Here is a 21314-nt window from a genome sequence, read left to right on the forward strand (position 1 = left end):
AGGCTATACAGATGCCCACCATATACATTTGAAAGGTAAAAGAACCATACCAGCAAAATAGTCCCTTGTGGGCGTGGCTGGACGCGGCATGACGACAAAAAAAAGCGTCCCTTCAATGTGTGCGTTGTGCTGGGGGCGTGTGCTGGGGCGTGAACAAGGCTAATGGGTGCAGCAATTGCAATTGCGTGGCAGCAAGGGGTTTGGCCAATGGGCGCGACAACCGGCAACAATCGCGCGGCACATCCCATAAAAAAAGCACGCCTTGAGGGCGTGTGGAAAACAAACGTGTGCGTTGGTCCGGGGGCGTGGCCAAGGCCAATGGGTGCGGCAATTGTGCTGGGGCAAGGGTCGTGGCCAATGGGCGTGGCAATTGCCGGGGATTAGGTGGGGGCAGATGCGACTGATCGTGCCTGCGGGGACAATAACTGCACAGTATCCTGCGCGGTCAGCCAGTCAACTCTCTGCATAAAGGACCGTGCCTGCGGGGACACTAACTGCAGTGTCTCCTGCGCGCTGTCACACACTCAACTCTCTGTATAAACGAATTGACACCAGGCGCACAACATCAACCAGGGCTGGAGCCGGGCTCAGGCGGCGGATGACGCGACTAAGCGCGCCTGCTTGGACACTAACCTTTGAACTGACTGCACTTTCCCACACGCGCAGCGTCTCCAGCGCGCGCTGTCACCCACTCAACTCTCTGCATCAGCGACTTTACACCACAAGCCCAACATCAAATAAAACTGGAGCCGGGCCTCAAGCGGGGGATGAAGCTATTCAGCGTGCCTGCGGGGACACGAAATTTACAACTGAATGCACTTTCACAAACGCTTACCTATGGAAGTGGAGTACATACACACTAGAGACATCTGCTAATACTTCTTACTCCGAGGTACACACAGTATCTGCACACACATGCCTAACTATTGTGACACTTCATGCTAAAAATGTTCTCTACCGCGAGATTTTTTAATAAATTTCCCTTGCCTATTACACACATTCTATTTCATACCCGGACAACGTCGGGACGGGCTGCTAGTGTTCTATGTTTGTCAATAGTAATCTTAGTGTTAAGTTTAATTTTAGCTAAACTAGCTTTGGCCTTTTCTTGTAACACTTGTAGTTGTTTTAATCTTTCGGTGACTAATGGCATAGTTTCTACTTGATTTGGAAGAGAGTTTGGAAGGGAACATGGATGAAAGCCTGTTAAAAATTAGAAGGGGGAACAACCTAATGTTAAATGGATGCTATTATTATATGAAAATTCTGCCAATGATAACGGCAAGTCCCACTGTGATGTAACTGTGGAGGTTAGACATCGTAAACTTTGCTCGAGATACTGATTTACCTTTTCTGTCTGGCTGTCGGTTTGTGGATGACAGGCAGAAGATCAGGCTATTTCAATTCTTAAGTGAGTGCATAGTTTTTTCCGAAAATTTTAAATTAATTGAGGGTCACGGTCAGAAATAGATTTGCTGGGAAGGCCATGGAGTTTAACTATATTCTTAAGAAATATTTCACAAAATTATGCTGCATTGGGTATTTTTTTAAAGGGATACAATGGCTCACTTTTGACAATAAATCAACCACTACTAAAATTGTGGAATGATTTTTGAACTTTTGCAGATCAGTGATAAAATCGAGGCTAATTACATGGCAAGGGGTTGATGGTATTGCAATGAAGAAAGAGGTACTGACAGTGGAGCCTCTTATCTAACAGCACCTAACCCGGTATGTCTACTCTACTTGTAATTTACCCACTTTTTTGGGTGGGAGTTGTGTGCACACTGTGCAGTACCCACCGCCACAGTACTAGTTCCCAACAGGGACCACAGTCAATTTTCAAACAAAGCAAAGGTGCACCACCCAAAGGTTCTATCAGCAAAGGCAAATCAAATGTCCATGACCAAAAAAGATTCAAGAGGTCTTTGAAGTTTCTTTTATTTCTTTTTTTCTTTATTATTGTTCCAGGAGAAACAGTGCAATCAACACAACGGACAGCCGACGTGTTTCGTCCATATACAGGACTTCTTCAGGGCATAGGAATAGGGTGGGATCAGGCCGATCCAGATGTTTTCAGTGGAGCGTTTAAGTTCTTACTGGTTGTCGTTCCCCATCAAGGGCAATATAGTATACAAGGTAGTAATCCTAAATTCTCTTGATAGGAAGTGAAATTGATCAACAGGGCCACGTCCACATATAAGGGCGTTGTTCCCCGACATAAGCGGTATTCAAATGTAAGTTATTATCCTAAGTATATCTCCCACTACTGATTAGTAGTACCAAGCAATAGATCATCCAATTTGGTAGGCGTCACGATCTGACAGCCTCCGAATAAAAGTGACAATTAAGGAACAGCGAAAAATATCTTTTCTCTGACGGTTCTTTTAGTGTCCCGTCAACTCCATCTAACAACACCTGCATGTAGCATACGTGCCTGCTGTAGGAGTAGCCATATTTCACCTTTCACGTGCCAAATCTGAAATAATCCCATAGCGCTCCTTAATGACTTCCTTATAAGCTCGATATAAGCCCGAACTAGTATGTATCGCGGAGCAGCTCGAATTTGTCAAATACAAAAAAGGGCATCCCCATAGAAAAATTCTTGTCAGATATTAATCCCAAGCATGTCTCCAGATCAGCCAGATTGCGGGCATGACGACGCAGACCTCGCTACGGGGGAAACGGTGAAAGCAGCAGTGTTGATGGTATTGGTAAAGGTTGTGAAAATCCGTCAGGAGCTAAGTGGTGTGAGTTATTTCTAGCACAAACAGGATAAGTTCTAATGTATTGTTGTACATAATTTCTGATGGCATTCCACCAGAAATTTCATAGACATAACTCTAAAGTCTTATTCATGCTGGGATGTCCTACTATACTTGAGTCATGATTCCACGTAAGTACCTGCTGTTGTAGAGATTCTTGTGGAATAAAAAGCTTATCATCATGAAAGAAACATCCGTCATGAATAGAATTCTTCTTATTTTGCAACCATGGTCGCTGATTCAGAGTTCGGGGACTTTGTTTTACCGCAGTTAAGAAAGTGTCTGCTTGAGTTATTGCTACTACCTTTTCAGGAGAAATAATATGTTGAAAAGGACTTTGTTCTACTATAAGGTAACTACTAGTCATTTAAGAAAGAGTGTCAGATATGATTAGGAAATCGAATTTGTTAAAGAAACTTTCTTAACTGCGGTAAAACAAAGTCCCCGAACTCTGAATCAGCGACAATGGTTGCAAAATAAGAAGAATTCTATTCATGACGATGTTTCTTTCATGATGATAAGCTTTTTATTCCACAAGAATCCCTACAACAGCAGGTACTTACGTGGAATCATGACTCAAGTATAGTAGGACATCCCAGCATGAATAAGACTTTAGAGTTATGTCTATGAAATTTCTGGTGGAATGACATCAGAAATGATGTACAACAATACATTAGAACTTATCCTGTTTGTGCTAGAAATAACTCACACCACTTAGCTCCTGCCGGATTTTTACAACCTTTACCAATACCATCAACACTGCTGCTTTCACCGTTTACCCCCGTAGCGAGGTCCGCGTCGTCATGCCCGCAACCATCGCATTTGCCTGGGGGCTAGTGCCTTAACTGATGTAAAAAACTGGAGGTTTTTGTGATCAGTGAATATGGTTATGGTGTGTTTTGCACCTAACAGGTGATGCCTTCATTCTAAAAATACTGCTTTTATTTCCAATAATTCATGTTCAGCCACTGTATAATTTTGTTTAGCTGGTAATAACTTCTGTGAATAAAATGCAATGGGAAGCAAATGACCTGTGTTTGCATCTTTCTGCATTAAAACTCCTCCCAACGCATTTTGAGAGGCATCCGCCTCTACAAAAAATGATTTGTCAGGGTCAGGATGGATCAAAACAGGATTCCACTGAAAGTTCTGACCTTTTCGTAGAAGCTGAGTAGCAGGGGTTACACTTTCAGAGAATTTGGCAATGAATCGCATATAAAAATTAGGAAATTCAAGCACCCGTTGCATTTCTTTTACAGACGAGAGTGCAGGACAATTTAGAATAGCTTCAACTTTTTTTGGCTTCATAGTTATTCCTTCTGGAGAGAGTCAATAACCTAAGAATTCTACTGTGTTTGTGTTAAAAACACATTTGTCTAGTTTAGTGTACAAAGAATTTTCTCTCAATCTGTGTAAAACAGAGCGAACATGCTGTGTTTGTTCCTCCACTGTCATCAAAAAGATTAGTATGTCATCAAAAGAAACGATGACGCAAACATCAAGCAGGTCATGGGGCACTTTGTTTATAAAATATGGAAACACTGCGCAGAGTTTGCAAAGGCCGAATGGCATGACGGTATATTAAAAAAAACATATTTCATGTGAAATGCGGTCTTCCATTAGTCTCCCTCCTTAAAACGAATGAGGTGATATGCGTACTGTAAATCTAGTTTAGTATAGATTGTAGACCCCTTGATTTGATTTAAAAGGACTGGAATTAAGGGCAATGGATAGGAATTTTAAATGGTTGCTTTGTTATTCACACAATAATCAATACAAGCCCTAGGATTGCCAGACTTTTTGGCTACAAAAAAAGTGGCAATGACACAGAACATGTTGAATGCCTGATAAAACCAATTTCTAATAGTTCGTCCAGATAAGTTTTTAAATATTGGGTCTCAGGTTCTGTTAGCGCAAAAATCCTGCTCCAAGGTAAAACTGCACCCAGAATCAAGTCTATCCTACAATCGTACACCCGGTGAGGTGGTAATTGGGTGGCTTGGACAGTGTCAAATACATCAGCAAACTCTTTGTCTTCTTTAGGTAATTGAGGAACATCACTTTCCATAGCTGAACAAAATAATGGAACTATTGGCTCCTGGGTTTCTTCGTTACAATGAATTCTACAGTAAGAGGAGTCTAAAGTGACTGTTCTTTTAATCCAGTGTATTTTCGGGTTATGTAGCTCTAGCCAAGGTACTCCGAGTATAACCCCAAAGGTAAGTGTGACAATTAAATCAAAAATGGTTTCCTCAGTATGCCCATTTTCATCAACCAAGGTCAAAGGTGTAGTGTGAAATTTACTCAATCCAGAAGAGAGAGCGGAGCCATCAACAGCTCTGACTGGTTCAGGTTCTGATTTATGGACTTGTGAAATTCCTAACTTTTTAGCTAGTTCCAAATCAAAAAATTGCCTGTTGCGCCTGAATTAATCAATACTGCAAGATTATCTCTTTGTTGGATAGAGATAATGAAAGTTATTCTAATCGTCATATGTTTTGGAATACGATTGATTACATTGGTGGTGAGACCTGTATTTTGTCTTGTCTTGAAGGGGCGATCTCGTAACCCTTCGAGAATTTTAGTTTTCCGACTCAGATGTAGTTTTATCTATAAGGGCGATACATTTCTTTTTCTTGGGCTTGACTGGACAGTCTTTAGCAAAGTGACCGGCTTTGCTGCATTATAGGCACAGATTTCCCTTATGCCGCCTATCTTTTTCCTCTGAGGACAAAGGCCCATTTATTCCCCCAATTTGCATTGGTTCTACACTATTGGGTTTGTCCTCAAAATCTTTTTTACTTGTTTTGAAAATTAATACTTTTGCCTCCCCTCGAGGGTTTTCGCTCTTCCTAATCTATGGTCAAGCTTAACCACTAGGTCCAGGAATTTGGTATAATCATGTGGTAGATCTACAATATGTGCTAAAGAATCTTTTAAATCGTCTCTTAGACCCCGATAGAACAGTGAGATTCTTTTTACTTTCGGCCAGTAAGTCTCAGATATTATTCTGTAAAAACTTGTTATATAAGTTATTAAATCTTTAGATCCTTGATGTAAGTTATCAGATGACTGAATAAAAACATGTTTCGCAAAAAGACGTGCCATGGCTGCCCTAAAGGCAACCAAATTGTGAAGTAGAGGGTCATTATCAACCAGTGGCATAGCCCAGTTAGCAGTTGCTCCCCCTAAATACGAAATGATTAAAGCAACTTTAGTAGTGTCAGTGGCAAAAATCTATATCTTACATAAAAAATGCAATTGACATTGACTCATGATAGATGTGAAATGATTACTGTCACCCGTGAGGCGCTCTGGATTTGCCAAGGGGATAGGACTTGGAGAAACCACCGTAAACTGAAGATTCTGATCAGTTTGTTTGTTGAGTAGAGGTAGTTGGAGAAAAAAAGTGGTTGAACCAAATTTGGGTGGGGCAGGGATGGGTCGAGTCTCTGACATTTATGATCCCTCCAACTTGTGAATTCAGATTTTACTCAGATTACTTCTTGCCTAAGTGTGTGGTTCTCCTGCCTAAATTGTTGCATCTCTTCAGATAATTGGTGAATTAATTATGTTACTTTGGAGGAATCCAATTTATCTTGATCAAACTCCATAATTGCCAGAATCAGGGGAGAAACAATAATTTGGAGCAAGGATTCGCTTTCTGTTACACTAGTCACTCACCTGTACTCCAGTTTGTTCCTCCCTTGATGCCGACTGTTCCCAAATACCTCCGGTCATTCAAGAATGGCAAGGAAGATATACAATTGTCAATTCTATAACTCCTTGGGGAAAGGGGGATGGGAGTGAGAGACAAGAGAAACAAAAACAGGATTCCATCCTACTCTCTGCTGAAGTTCAGGGTATGTCTTTCAAGAAGGTTGGGATAAATGTTGTAAACATTTTCTCTGGGAGGGCTTCTGAATTAGTGGTTGTACGGTTTCAACTATTTAAAAACTAAATTAAACACTCATTTTGTACAATAACTTAATTGCTCTTGTTCTTAACGTAGAACCTCAATTGGAGCCTACCTGTTTCCTGATTGATTTACTTCTGTATGGAATGTCTTAATTCAAACTTCTCCAGGTTCCTTATCTGGAATACAACACAAGATTTCAGGATAACATATTCTTCTCACTTGTATATCACTTGTATATCACTAGAATAATTAGCCAGCATGAATTTCCAACATACCTGTAAAAGAAGCAAAACTTTCCTCGAGCTAAAATATAATAAAACATAAAAGAGAACACAATATGCGATTGCATGTGCAATATCTAGAAAACAGTCGTACTGGATTATCACTGATTAAATTAGGTACACTGGGGGATATCATTACGCGGTAGCGATAATTATCGTTAGCCGCGTGTAGCGTGAACATCACTATTGCCTTCTAACACCGGATTATATCGCCCGGTTAGCACGCTAACAACATCGAGCATCGCCGAGGCGATACAAAACTGGGCAATAGCGGCGAAAAGTGAGAATATTGCTTGATTTCAAGCGATAAAGAACATCGATAGGGAAATCAGTTGATGATAGGGAGATGTGGATTTAGCTTTATAATCCACTTCCCATGAGGCATATAGCTAAGTCAGAAAATTAGCAAGTGTTAGAATCCGGCGAAATACGAGTTTAGCGCTACTTTTAATGTCGCTAGGTAGGTTAGCGATATCCTTGTTATTAGAGAGAAGCTGGGTTAGCGACTATGTTCACTGTATTTCTGTCTGGAACACCTACCTCGCATCTCATTAGCGATGCGATGCGCAAAGAAAATGGGCGCTAAGGCATGGTTTCACACGCTAGCATGACCTTTCTGATAAGGCTATAGAATTATCGCTGTTTTTTGCCCGAAAACGGACTCTAAAGCAACAATAATTCTAACTTGGCCCCTTGATGTTATGCCCCACAGTTTCTTTGTGGTTTACAAGGAGTTAACAGATCGCACTCAAAGTTCAGTTCTGAACAGGTTTTTTTAAACGTTGCCTCTTTTCTATTGTCTCTTTATCAACAAATAAAGTCTGCTGAGTTTTTGCTTTAAAAGTGCTTCTGACTTCGAGCACCTTCTAATCGTCTTTATAAAAGTCTGGAAGGTAATTAAAGTCTTACTGCAATGTTCAAAAGGTATGCATTTGCATTACTGTTCTGTTCAGAGAGTTGCGAGGGAACTGATTCTCAAGCTTTCTTGTCCTCTTTCAGGAAACTGCAAGCGTCGGATGAAAGGATTCGGGGTAACACCAGGGACCGGAACTCTTCTTCAAGGAAGCAGGAAGGGCAACTGGATGCGCATGGGGAGCAACACCGTAGCAGGTCTGGAGTCAGGTGCGTACCAGGATCATCTACGAGGCGAAGCATGTCTGAATGAGGGGGCGCAATCTAAATACCTAAGCGCTCCGCTTGTTCTCCTCAAAATACGTGTGCATGTTTAAACGGTTTGCGCATGTTCTGCCTAATCCGGTTCAGTTTCTCCACCCAGATATACACATGTGGAATTGAAGACACGTTTTTTAGCAGTTTTAAACAGCGTGTTTTCTTTCTTCTGGGGATTTTGAGGGCAGCGTTTAACTGCCAACTTTCAGATAAGACCTATAGTACTTTATTATGATTGTAATTCAAGTTAAAATGACCATGATAAACTTCTTATGTTTACCGGTATACAGTGCACTCAGACCATTTGTCATATGCCAATCATGAAAATACAATTAACCCCACAGATATCTGTTTTCCTATTTTACAAGGGATTCTTTAGTTTGCGCAAACACCCAGAAAATCATGAAATTAGTGGCAAACACCAAGAAAGTTTTACGAAAGTAATGAGAAACTCGTTCTACTCATAACACCTAGAATCTTCCCGAATTTGGGATTCCCCTCTCCCCTCTCTGCTGCCCCAGCCCTCTCTCCGGAGCATGTAAAGCTCAACTCAGTGGGTCAGAACAAACAGGGAGAGGAGGAGAGTCGAGGATGTATTACACTTGAGCTTCCGAACAAGTCCAAAGTTTCTTTCTCAGACAGCTCCTGGGGGCAAGTCACTGAGGAAAGTCCCTGTCCCATCTTTGCAGAATCCTTCGATGCAAAAGACTGAAAATGCTTCCTCAGAAAATCCTTTATTGATTCTGCCAAAGATTTTGAAGAGTTTTATCTGCCAGGATGCAAGCCCCTCCAACTAGGGGCCCCATTAGGATGGCGGTGCTATCGGTGAAGGGACATTTCCACTGTACGCCACTGCACTGTACCTCACACCACTCTACAACACTCTACTGTATGCTCCTACACTGTATGCCACTCCACTCTACGCTCTTTCACTCTACACCACTGCACTCTACGGCACTCCACTCTACCCCACTCCATTGTATACTATTCCACTCTAGTGTATTCCACTCTAGTCTTCGCTACTCCACTATAAGCTAGTCCACTGTACACCACTCCCCTCTATCCTACTCCATGCTTTTTTACTGTATGCCATTAAACTGTACCTCATCCACTCTATGCCATTCTATTATAAAACAAGCATTTACAATGCAACAGTTTTGCCTTTGGAAAAGTTAGAGCTATTGGCATTGTAAATGACAACATTTGTATTTATGTGTTGGTTTTGAAAACAGATAAATAAATGGCATTGTCATTTACATTGCCAATAGCTTAATCTCTCGCAAATGTGAGACTTATTGTACCCTACGGACGAGCTCAGCAGACAGCAATTACTACCACACACACACACCCAGAGCCACACACACACACCCAAAGCCAGCCACACACACCCAGAGCCAGCCACACACACACACCCAGAGCCACGCACACACACCCAGAGCCACACACACACACACACCCAGAGCCACACACACACACACACCCAGAGCCACACACACACACCCAGAGCCACACACACACACACCTAGAGCCACACACACACACACACACACACACACACCCAGAGCCACACACACACACACCCAGAGCCACACACACACACACACACCCGGAGCCACACACACCCACCCAGAGCCACACACACCCACCCAGAGCCACACACACCCACCCAGAGCCACACACACACTCAGGAGAGCAAGCACAGCGAGGGGGCAGGGAAGCAAGCACAGCGAGGGGGCAGGGAAGCAAGCACAGCGAGGGGGCAGGGAAGCAAGCACAGCGAGGGGGCAGGGAAGCAAGCACAGCGAGGGGGCAGGGTAGCAAGCACAGCCAGGTGGCAGGGAAGCAAGCACAGCCAGGTTGCAGGGGAGCAAGCACAGCCAGGGGAAGGGGAACCAGGGGGCGGGGGAGCAAGCACAGCCAGGGGGCGGGGAAGCAAGCACAGCCAGGGGGCGGGGAAGCAAGCACAGCCAGGGGGCAGGGAAGCAAGCACAGCCAGGGGGCAGGGAAGCAAGCACAGCCAGGGGGCAGGGAAGCAAGCACAGCCAGGGGGCAGGGAAGCAAGCACAGCCAGAGGGCAGGGAAGCAAGCACAGCCAGGGGGCAGGGAAGCAAGCACAGCCAGGGGGCAGGGAAGCAAGCACAGCCATGTTTCCAGTGCTTGGCTATTCTGAACAATCCATTGGTATCTGGCCTGCCACTCAAACGAAAACAACTCCCAGAATACCTTAAATAGCTAAATGAAACCTCAGAAGTAGCAACATTATTACACCCATTCCTATGAAGCTCTTCACCCACTCTCCACTAATCTGTTTGAATCCTCAATCATGAGTCAGTGCGAAGAGTCAACAAACAAAGAACAAGTTACTAGAATACATGTACTAGATGTAGAATTAAGGATGACAACCCTGAGTCAATGCAGAGTCAGAGAAAAAAAAGTCCCTGTCAATTTCTGCACCTACACAGTTCTTTAGTTTTTGTTATGTCGCGTAATCTCCTTTGAAGCCCTGCAAATGGAAAAGTATAAATCGGCCTTCTGCGCTTGCATGCTTTACCTTTTATGCTCACAGGGTGCTAACAGATCCCTTGCCGCCCAGCTCTGTGATTTGAAGACCATTTTTTTTGTTAATAAAAATGTCCTGCCTCCCAATTCGGCATGAGCAAATATTTCTCTGACAATCTGGTGCATTGGCTGGTGTTTGCGATTGACCAAGGGTGGGGATAAGAGGCTGACTCTCTGGCGTGAGTACAGTGCTGAGGGGGCCCCCTGCAGCTCACCCCCCCTGCACTGCGGGGGATGCGGGGGCCTGTATTACGCCCCTGGCACTTCTCAAGAGTTAGGATTTTTTTTCACCCCGAGGGTGAGGGCCAAAATGTAGAGCCCGATAGATATCCTTTTTAGCACTTGCTTTTTAGGGCTCGCTGCGAAAAGCGCGCGAAAGCGCGCTCTCGCAGAGAGAAATATAGCTGTCGGCTCAGCCGACAACGAGAGGAAAGTGGACACAAGACCTGGCCACGCGCAGCACTTTGTCATAGGATAACGTTGCGCGCGTGAACTTCTTTCTGCTGTTTTCAGCATGCCAGAAAGAATCGGATCGTGTCACGCGCCTCGTGAACAGTTCCTTTGGAATGCAGGGGGAGTCTGGAGAGGGGCACGCAGCGCTGTTCACGAGGCGCGCGGTGCTGATAAACAGGCTGGCTGCAGTTAGCGTAGTGTTTTGTGGAGAGCAGATCTAATGCCCTTTCCAATGCTTGTTGTGTCTGTTATTTACCACTGCACACAACACAGATACATTTTAGGGTAAAAGTGCAGTAGACGGAAGAGATTTCTAAAGTTTGAGCAAAAACGTATGCAACGGGACAAATCAAATGTGCATTAATCTAACTGCCATTTGTGCAAGTTGCCAAAATGTGCAAAGAATACTTTATCCTGTGCGCTGTCAGTGCTGGTTCTAGGGAAACACGGTACCAGTCAGCCGCGTAGAATACACATGCCATGAGCTTGCCTGATTGCCCCAGCAAGCATGGAATGCTGCCCTTATGCAAGAGGAGGGGGGCTGTAAAATGTGATCGTATAAACAGTTACAAATGTTAGCACTAAAGCTGTGAAAAAGACAAGAAGGTGACGAGCATGGCTGGGTTTGGACATCATGGTTATCGCTGAACATTTAAATTAGAATGAGATGTCAGTAGCCTGCAGCGTTTGCAGACACGGCACTCATTCAAGGTCAGCATTGGTGACGCGGGGCTAATATTAAGTCACTGAACGTGGCCGCCATTTACCTGATCTGCTGCTAACTGACCAAGGACCACGGGGCACCCACAGTAGCAGTGTTTGAGGTAGTGAAAGTTGTGAGTAGGATGTACAGAGTAATAATGAAACACGCGGCACTCTCACGAGGACAGCATCAGGGGAGAAGCAAGTGCAGCGCTGCTCATAAACTGCCCCGGTGCCAGTCTGGCGCTCTGTGTGGCACTGAACTAGCCAGCTCTGCGTCCACTACAGCTCGTGCAGGGAGGGACTGTTGTATCTAAACATGAGGTCTTAGATGCACCCCTGTTAACGACTGCCGCCCTCTCTGTGTCGTCACCACGGCAGACCCTGATCTATTGAAACAGCGCACCGGGGGTGTTTTAATGCAATCATGTTGAGCAATCACAGACGTGCTTTGTCTTTCACACGGACAGGTGTCTGCATGACTGACTGACGCGGAGTATGGAAACTCCTACATCCACGGGGGTCACACTGCACACCCCATCTGATTGTACTATCTCTCGAGCGCTGAATGGGGTCATCGGGGCGCTGCAGGACAACTGGCAACGTGGGAGATTCCACAATGATGTTCACAGAGGGGCGGAACGCCCACGAATCTGCTCCGACAATTACGGACAGATCTCTCTTCCAATGGCTAGCCTCCATTTATGGAGCTAGCTAATGGAACAGAGAGGCGGGACAAAGCCCCATACTGCTAAAACATAAGATTTCGCCTGCGCGAACACTGCTGTGCAGTGCTACGCCAGGCGAAACCTAAAAACACCACTGTATGCCACTCCACTCTACCCTATTCCACTATGCCACTCCACTCTATGTTGTTCCACTGTGTGCCACTTCACTCTAACACACTTCAATGTACGTCACCATATTGTACACTGAATGTGAGCAATAACTGATTGAGTCTGTTGACCTCTTTATCGACAGAAATTGCCGGACGTTTTATCATATATCAAATTAATGAGGTTGGAACTTAAACCGCCGCCGGTTATCATTTAATTGCGGCAGCTAAAGACAAAAACCCAGGTAATCTATACAATGTCTAAATAAAGAGTATCCGAATTTGTTAGTGTGAATCATTTAAATATCCTTTTATATAAGTGCTAATCCGTCGGCCCTTTCTGTTCCCTATGTTTCAGTTCATTGCTAACTGAGGTAAAAAAGATTCAAAGGCCGTACTGAACAATATATTCCGAACACGCGACACATCAAACTACGCGTGTCAAAAATTAAAACGACGAAAAGGTATAATAAGAAGTCTAGATTAATATGATATGTAAAAATCAGGTAGCGAAGAGAATTTAAATAAAAGTGTTTCTCTATCTTCACTCTTAGAGTGATACACACTGAATGTATCGAAATCAAGATTTTCAAATGCCAGACAACATATAACTTCACGGAGATAAGAAACCGCACTAAAAATAAAAATAGGTAATTGTTTAATTCTCTAATTTAGAAGTTTTTTAATGATAACCAGAATACTACATGCTGACTGATATGTTTTTATTTATAAATAGGAGTTTTTATCAGAAAATAAGTCTACACTCTCGCAATCATTCCAGGATTATTAGCACTTATTGTGTGCCGTTATAAATTGAGGAGCCTGTTCAAACATCTTTAAAGGTATTTTATCTTTGCATCCAAGTCATGAATGAATGAATTCTTCGAGACATAGTAATGTTATCACATCAGAAATATTGCTTACAACCTCTTAAGGGGATCAGATGAGAGGAACAGTCTATAATCTAATCAATGTTATGGAAAAGTTTTAATAGATTTAAGTCTGATCTGGAGAATTCTTTGAACTAGAAGCACCATATAAAAGAGAATAAAATCTCTTTTATTAATTAAAATATATAGAAAGTTGTGATGAATATTAATTATGTATAAATGTATAATTGGAATGTTAAGTAGAAGCCGAAAAGTCTTTATAAATTTTCTCTATGATATTAGGTATCTTGTACAAAATATTAATATTTGTGTTTTATGCAATTTGTGTTTAACAGACACTCTCGTGGCTTTTCCTGAAGAAGGCGTGTCAAAACGCCGAAACGCGCGTCGAAAGAATATTAAAATTTAATTGTTGCCACTTTTTAAACTCTAAATCTTGTTTAGAAATATATGTATATTTCTTTTTAAATGTAATATGTATTGATGAATGTATTTTCATGTATCCTTTTTTATGATTTTTAAATGCAAGAATTAAAAACTGTTAATCTTTTCCTTCTTTCTCTATGAAAATTGTTTTTCTTATTATTGTCCTTTCTATTTTATTTGATAGATTGTAGATACTTTCTCAAAAATTAGGTATGGTGCCACTTATTAATGTCTAAATTGCAGATTGCCTAGGAATGATAATACACAATTGATATATCCTTGTCCTAGGAATCATTGTATACGTGGTTCAGGGGGTCCTTGTTATTCACATACTCTCCAAACATAATGACATCATAAAATCTGAGAACAAGTTCATTAGGAACCTGATTTCCCACACAACCAGTACTCCGTTATACCCACTGTTCTGTGTTCTAGGAGTTAGTAGGGCCATGAATAAAATTCACCCACTGCTCTTTTTGTACTGGAGGCCCCTGTGGATGACTCCCAAGCTCACTCAATATGCTGATAGTTTAAAGGATGTTATAAAGGCTGACCAATTTAAAGTCAGCCCGGTATCTGTTAGGACTCCATGATTTGTGGGACCAACTGATACCAACTTTCCATCTGAGACAGAGCTGAAAATTAAATATCAGTTATTTGTGGAGGCTGAGGTTGTTCGGAAGTCAGCCGCTGCCAAGCTAACAAGTGATTACATGGAAATTAAGTCATGATGGGGGCAGGAATTATTCTGGGATGTAGTGACGGTTGCACTGCACCGAAAACTTCATTTTCAGTTTCGTATAGTCACTCTAACCCTCAGATAATTTACATCAGGCTGGAAGGGCGAACACGGTGGCACCTGTCCTATATGTGAACACCAGAAGGAAAGTGTAGCACATGCTATGTTTGCTTGCCCAAGCTACTTATCCACCCGGCACAATTGGCTGGTACTGATTTGTAGGTCATTAGGTATACGGAACTACCAGGACGCCCTCTGTATCTTTAGATCAGACTCTTCCATGCCAATGGTTATCTCTATTGCAAAACCTTTGGGTGCAATGTGGGTGCTAGGCAAAAAAGCCTTAGATCGCTATCTCCCTCGATTACTTATATTTCTGCGTGACCCATCTGGACCGCATTGAAGGAATCCTTTTAACATTTTATTTTTAATGATATGTTTCATTTTTATTAGTTCCTGTGTATAACTATATATATTACAATTTTTATATGTTCTTAGGTACTATTGGATGTATTTATACTATTTTAGACATATGTCGTCAGTGTGATGAATTGTACTTTTATGGCCCAGGTGGCCGAAATAAAGAGTTTTGAACTGGTGAAACATGAATGTGCTTTCCTCCAAAATCTGAATTCAAGATGAATAAAGATATATATATATTTGTTTTAATTTTATTCCCATACAGCACTACTAGCCCATGGGCTATAAGTGCACTGTATATGGAACAAGAGAACACATGCTTTAACTCAATTTGAAGTGGATAATGTTGCATACTATAAAGGCGCAATAAAGATTTGAGTCATTAATGACGTTTTGTTATATTAAAAACATTAATCACATACAAACTGATTCATGAACAAAATATGTTTTATATATTTTTGCAATTGAATCAAAATCTATTGTCTACCCTTTTACTGATACAAATATGATTCTGAAATGTGGACATGAACAAGGTCTATTTGCTCCATTTTGTACCCTAAAGGGAAGAAGTATAATGCAAAAGAACGCTTTCTCCCTTTTGACACCAGTGCGACGTTCTGGCTACTTTGTTGCACTTGCAGCATGTCCACGAGTAAATTGCTCATTACACAGTTGAAAACCATGGAGTCATTTAAGGGTTGCAACTGCGACCTTTGGCTTGCCTCTTGCTATTCCTGGCACTGCCTTTGCGACACGACCCTTGCCTCAGAGGTGCCAGAGACAGTGCTAAGAGCAGAATGTAAACAGTGTTTTGGTAAGCATTGATTTCTTTCTGCAGCAGCTGCAGGGAGCTAGTGCAATGCCCTTTCTTCTCTGCAACATATTTAACCTACAACTAAAAAGTGAAGCAAGTAAAAACAGACCGTTTAAAACAACTTCTTGCCATGATGAATGCCGAATAATGATATGTTTGAACACAATCTTCCCCTAAGGCTTCCAATGAGTGATATTGGGTTACACATGATCGTAAATCAAAATGTAATAACAATAAGGAATAATTTAAGGCAATACCATGCCTCATATTCAATTATGGGAACTGATTCACAAAATAGTTCTGGAAACCTCTCATGTTTTTAAATCCACATCCAGAGTAGTTTCACTACTTTTTGGAATTCTGACGGGGATCCGCATAGAAAGCTGTGGTTGGCACAAGTCTCCTTGCAGAGTCCATCGGAAATCACATGATTTTGAAGATGGGAATTCATTCCCCTTGTGTGAGTGACTGAGTGTCTTGTGAGCATGGCAGAGAACTCAAAACAGGCGTAGTGGATTCCCCTTCATAAAGGCACTTTTTAGCTAATTACCCCCCTACCTCCCCCCCACCCCTCATTCGGGCTTGAAAAGGGATTTCCGCCAGGAGGTAGCTGGAGTGGTGAGATGACCCTTTCCAGGCTGGAAAGGAGAATGGTAAAAGTTTGGGATTAACCAAAAATATACTAGTTTGTGATCAGTCACAAACTTCCAAAGAAAATGAGGCCTTGAAACACCCAGGACCAACCTCCATCCCAGCCTTGAGTGAGATTTAGGACTGGGGAGAGCTCCACACTCGTGGAAATATCCGCTCTAATGAAAGGGCTTACGCCTGCCAGGACTTTGTGAATTTCTGGCAGTTGTATATTAGGTAAATTCACTTGCTAACTTACATTTTCAAACCAATTTACCTTTGTGAATAGGCCATGATCAATATCAATGAATTCTGATGAACATAACTGTGATTGTTGTTATTTTTTTCATTTTTTAAATCTCTTTCTTTACCCGTCTCTGGGCCAGATGTAGGTAATCTCAATTTACCTATTCTTAAATACCGAATCATACCGATTCGGTATTTAAGAATAGGTAAATGGGATGTAGCTAATAATTCGGTAATAATTACCAAATCGTTATGATTCGGTAATTACAGAATCGGTATTTACCGATTCGGTATTTGCCATTCATTCCTATGGGCCTGGAGGCCCATAGGAATGAATGTAAATTTCCGAATCGGTAAATACCGATTCGGTAAAAGGGGGAATACATTGAAGGGTGGCAGGGTGTCACTTTGATACCCTGTTGCACCCCTCAATTGTGTATGGGTGCACATGTTGCAGACTTACATGCCCTAAGGGCATGTATGTCTGCAACATGGCACTGAAGCAATTTGAATAAAATTGCTTTTTGTTTTTTTCGTTATTTACCACCAACTTGTAGTTGGTGGTAAATAACGAATCCCAAAAAGGGGAAAACACTCATTTGAGTGCTCCCTCCATTGCAAATTCGGTAATTTACTTAAAATACCGAATCGGTAAATTACCGAATTTGCAATTTAGGGCCCCCTACATCCCAAATGCCCAATACTGGTTGGTAATGGTCGAAATTCGGTAATTTTGGCCGTTACCGACCGGTATTGGGCCACATACATCTGGCCCTCTATGTATTATCTATACCTTTCGAATTGAGGGTTGCACAAGAGGAGCCATTAAATCATTTCACTTTTTGGTACAGCTAAGTTAGGTTCCCAGTATAATTTTTTGTATTGTGGCACAGCACCCTCCCGTTCCAACAAACATATCATTTTTCATATAAGACAAAAAGAATTGAGTAAAGCTCCCTGGCATACCATTTCAGCACCCTTATTAAAATATAGATGGTAAATAAAATAGACAGGAAACAGCTGGAACAACACGGGCAGACACACATGTGCTGTCCCAACGCAATCACGATGATCATGCAGACAGGTGAGTGGGGCTGGGTCTGGGTTCAACAGGTTTGTCTGTGCAAAATTCTTTCCATCTGTGTTTTCAGGAAAAAAGTCCAGTCACGCACTGGTTTGTTATGAGGTGTTCATAGTATTATTGGCACTCTGTCCGTAAGAGTGAGTGAAAGAAAAACAGTGGGGCTGGGTCTGGGTTTGGGAGAGGTAGTTTTTAGGGGTGGGGTCACATTTAGGGATCGGGGGGGGGTCAGGGTACTTTTGGGAAAGAGCAAGGTTTAGGGCCTATGGTGGGGGGGGAGGTTTAGAAGGGCTGGGGCTGAGTTTGGGAGTGGGTTTTAAGGAGTGGGGTTGGTTTTAGGGCTCAGGGCGGCGGAGTCAGAGTACTTTTTTAAGTTGGGGCAGGGTTTTAGGCTAGAGTGGAAGGAATTGGGGTAGCTTTAAGGGCCGGGCAGGTTTTAGGCCTCAGGTTGAGAGAGACGAGGTAGAAAGATAGAATTTTAGGGTTTACTGTGGTGAGGGTGGTCTGGGTCGTGGCAATCTTAACCATGCACACCCCCTTGCCAATCATGTCTTTATAATGGCATGTATGGTAAAGGAATGGATTGGTTAATATGCATTCGTGGTTTGGGCTGCATGGTAGAGGCAAGCGTGGTATAGCCATGTGTGCCTCTGTCATACAACCAAAATAGACACTGGTCTGTGTTGTGTTTTATATTAATCATTCAGTTGTTATGCTAATTTAGTAATTATGGTGATACCATCAGGGTTAAGGTCATGTGACATAACTTTTTGGAATGGCTCAGAGTCAGAGATCCTATGACAACAATTCCTGTGATGTCATTGAGGTCAAAGGGTGTGTAATGTCTTTTCCGCTACCTCTGACATTTTGGTGAATAGCAATCTATGTGTAAACCTTTGTCATTCCTGAGTTTGTTTTTATAAAGGTACTATAGAGAACTGGGATGGTTGTGCTCTATGGTCTTCTTGTCCATCTGTGCGGCATGATAAGACGGGTGCCACCAATGTGATGTAAATGTAAATGTATAGGCATTTATATAGCGCACTACTTACCCGTAGGGTCCCAAGGCGCTTCGACCGCTGCGAAACCCTTCCTGGCTTCCCTGAGAGATGGTCCCTTAATGGGTATCTCCAGGGTGAGACCAGGCATCCCCGGCGGTCTGGTGGGGCCGTTAGTGAAGATGAGGAAAGCTAATGCCCAGAGTCGCCGAGTGTGATCGCTGATCAGAGTGGGCACCGAGGCGAGAGAATGATCGAGTCCGCTGACCCTGGTCCAGAAACCTGCCGCGCCGGGAATCGAACCCTGGTCCCGGGCCGTCCTCTGCTCTCGGGTCTGCCGCCTCTAACCAGTGAGCCACACTACTTCTGTTCTTCCTTAATGCTCCCAGTGCTGGATTTGGACTCCGAGCTCTCTCCGTTGTTGCTGCCAAGCTCTTGAACTCTCTGCCTCTTGATTGGCATACAAAAGCTAACTCTTTTAGGGATATTTTGATAATGTGCCTTTTTAAAAAGTATAAGGGATATTTACAATAGAAGTGGCGGAGCGTGGCGTTATCCTCCTAGCGCTTACCCCAGCGCTCCGCCACTTCTGAAAAACAGGGCTGCACCATATTTACAACAACATGGTACTGCCCTGCATTTCCCCTGCACTGGCGCTAAATTTAGATGCCTAGCACCAATGCAGGCAGGCACCCTTGCACCATAGTGTAAGGGTGTCTGCGTTGCAGGGGAAGATTGTTTATGTGCAGAAAGGTGTATCTTCCTGTAGGAAGGTGGATATCTGACTATGGTTACCCCCAAACTTTTTGCCTGGTGTTTAGCTGGTTTTTTACATAGTTGGCCTGGGATCCTGCTATTCAGGGCCCCAGGCTAATTGCTCTCTCCTTAAAATGGACTCCATGTACCTTAGGTACATACACAATTGGAACTGGTTCACCTTATTGGCCCCTGTAACAGTGTACCCAGGTACCCAGGGCATAGGTGCTTCCAAGGCCTACCAGGGGCTGCAGCATGTATTGTGCCACCCCTGGCCTGGCCTCCATATTTGACACAACTGGCTGATCACTCAGCTGGGGTAAGTCGGTGTAACCACCCCTTACTTAGGTATAGTATGCCTATACCTAACCTAAAATGGACACATATGTTCCTATCAGTCACTCCTATGGAAGGCCTCATCAATCCTGGAGGCAGAGTGCTTGGAAATATGTGAGATGGTGCTCTGGCATGAGCTGAGCCTGTCTGCAGCTTTCGGAACCATGTCCTTTAGCTGTTTCATGATATTGCCATACCATATACTCTTAAGTGCATTATGAACCTTGCGGTTAAATGCTAGTTTGGGTTTGGCTTTATCAAAACATGTCGAGTACGGGGTCATACGAATTGGAATACTACCCCCTCGCCAGTTCTGGCGACGGGGGTAGCATTCCACCCTTCTAGAGGGACACGACATGTACCTAGCCTGAACCCCGGTTAAAGTTAAACAGAGCCTTAGCATCACAAAATGGATGCTGCCATCACAGACACAAGTCTGACCTCCTGCTGCTGGGAGTCCTTCCAGCGAGGGCAGCTTGGACAAAGGGTTTCCTGCCTGGGGAGGTGCTAGCACCACTCCAGACAGGATTTTTGTGTATTGGGTAGGACAGGGCTGAATAGAATCAGACATGCCTGGGGCACACAAGGTGTCCCTGTGCATAGGCCAGTTCAAACCGGTGCTGGGGCTTTCCAGCCCCAGTCCTGGCACGAAACTAGACAAAGGAAAGGGGGTGTAACCACCCCCCTTCCTGGTTCCACCCAGAGGAGGGACCTAGTAGGTGATCCGGCCCCCCAGATTCGAATAAGAGTGGGAGCTGTGTCCTGAGACTTCAGATCATCCTGAATCAACTTGAAATACAGAAGAAGACTGGACTTCGACATTCTGCTGCACAGAAGACGGAAGAGAATCTCCCTTGTGGCCAAGGAGTGACCACCCTGTGAACACAGGCACCAACCAGCAACTCGATGTCTGCTTTGCCACCGCCTCCCGCCGGAGCCCGAGCCCAGAGCCTGACAAGACCCAGACTCCCAGACTTCTCACAGCCCGATCCACAGTCCCTGCATGGAGGCACCGAGAGACGTGGGACCGGACCTCTTGGAAGACCCCCAAAACGCTGACTGCGCAGCATCAGAGGCACCCTCGATGCTGTGCTTTGGGGTTTGAGAAGCCCCAACCTCGAGCAGCCCTTGCACCGAAGATCAGCCCCCCAGCATCTCCACGATCTGCGTGGGGCCCTTTTGCATCGTGCCACTTGACGCGCCATCCCGGCCACTTGCCACGCGGCTAGCGGCCATATTGGCGACGAAACCTTCAATTTACACTGCGGGTCTGGTTGCTCCAGACTTGCCCTCA

At 43.6% G+C, this 21314-nt stretch overlaps 1 protein-coding gene across 2 annotated transcripts in view; it reads right to left on the bottom strand.

Annotated features, from left to right (window-relative positions):
- The window catches only part of LOC144761771 (uncharacterized), a 995952-nt gene that overhangs the window by 911951 nt on the left and 62687 nt on the right, over positions 1 to 21314 (bottom strand). For both annotated transcript variants that reach the window (XM_078647017.1, XM_078647016.1), the window contains exon 2: positions 6797 to 6860. The gene's annotated coding sequence lies outside the window, so the exon portion shown is untranslated. The remainder of the gene's footprint in view (positions 1 to 6796; positions 6861 to 21314) is intronic.

The sequence above is a fragment of the Lissotriton helveticus genome, chromosome 6 (assembly GCF_964261635.1).
Source record: "Lissotriton helveticus chromosome 6, aLisHel1.1, whole genome shotgun sequence".
Lineage (NCBI taxonomy): Eukaryota > Metazoa > Chordata > Amphibia > Caudata > Salamandridae > Lissotriton > Lissotriton helveticus.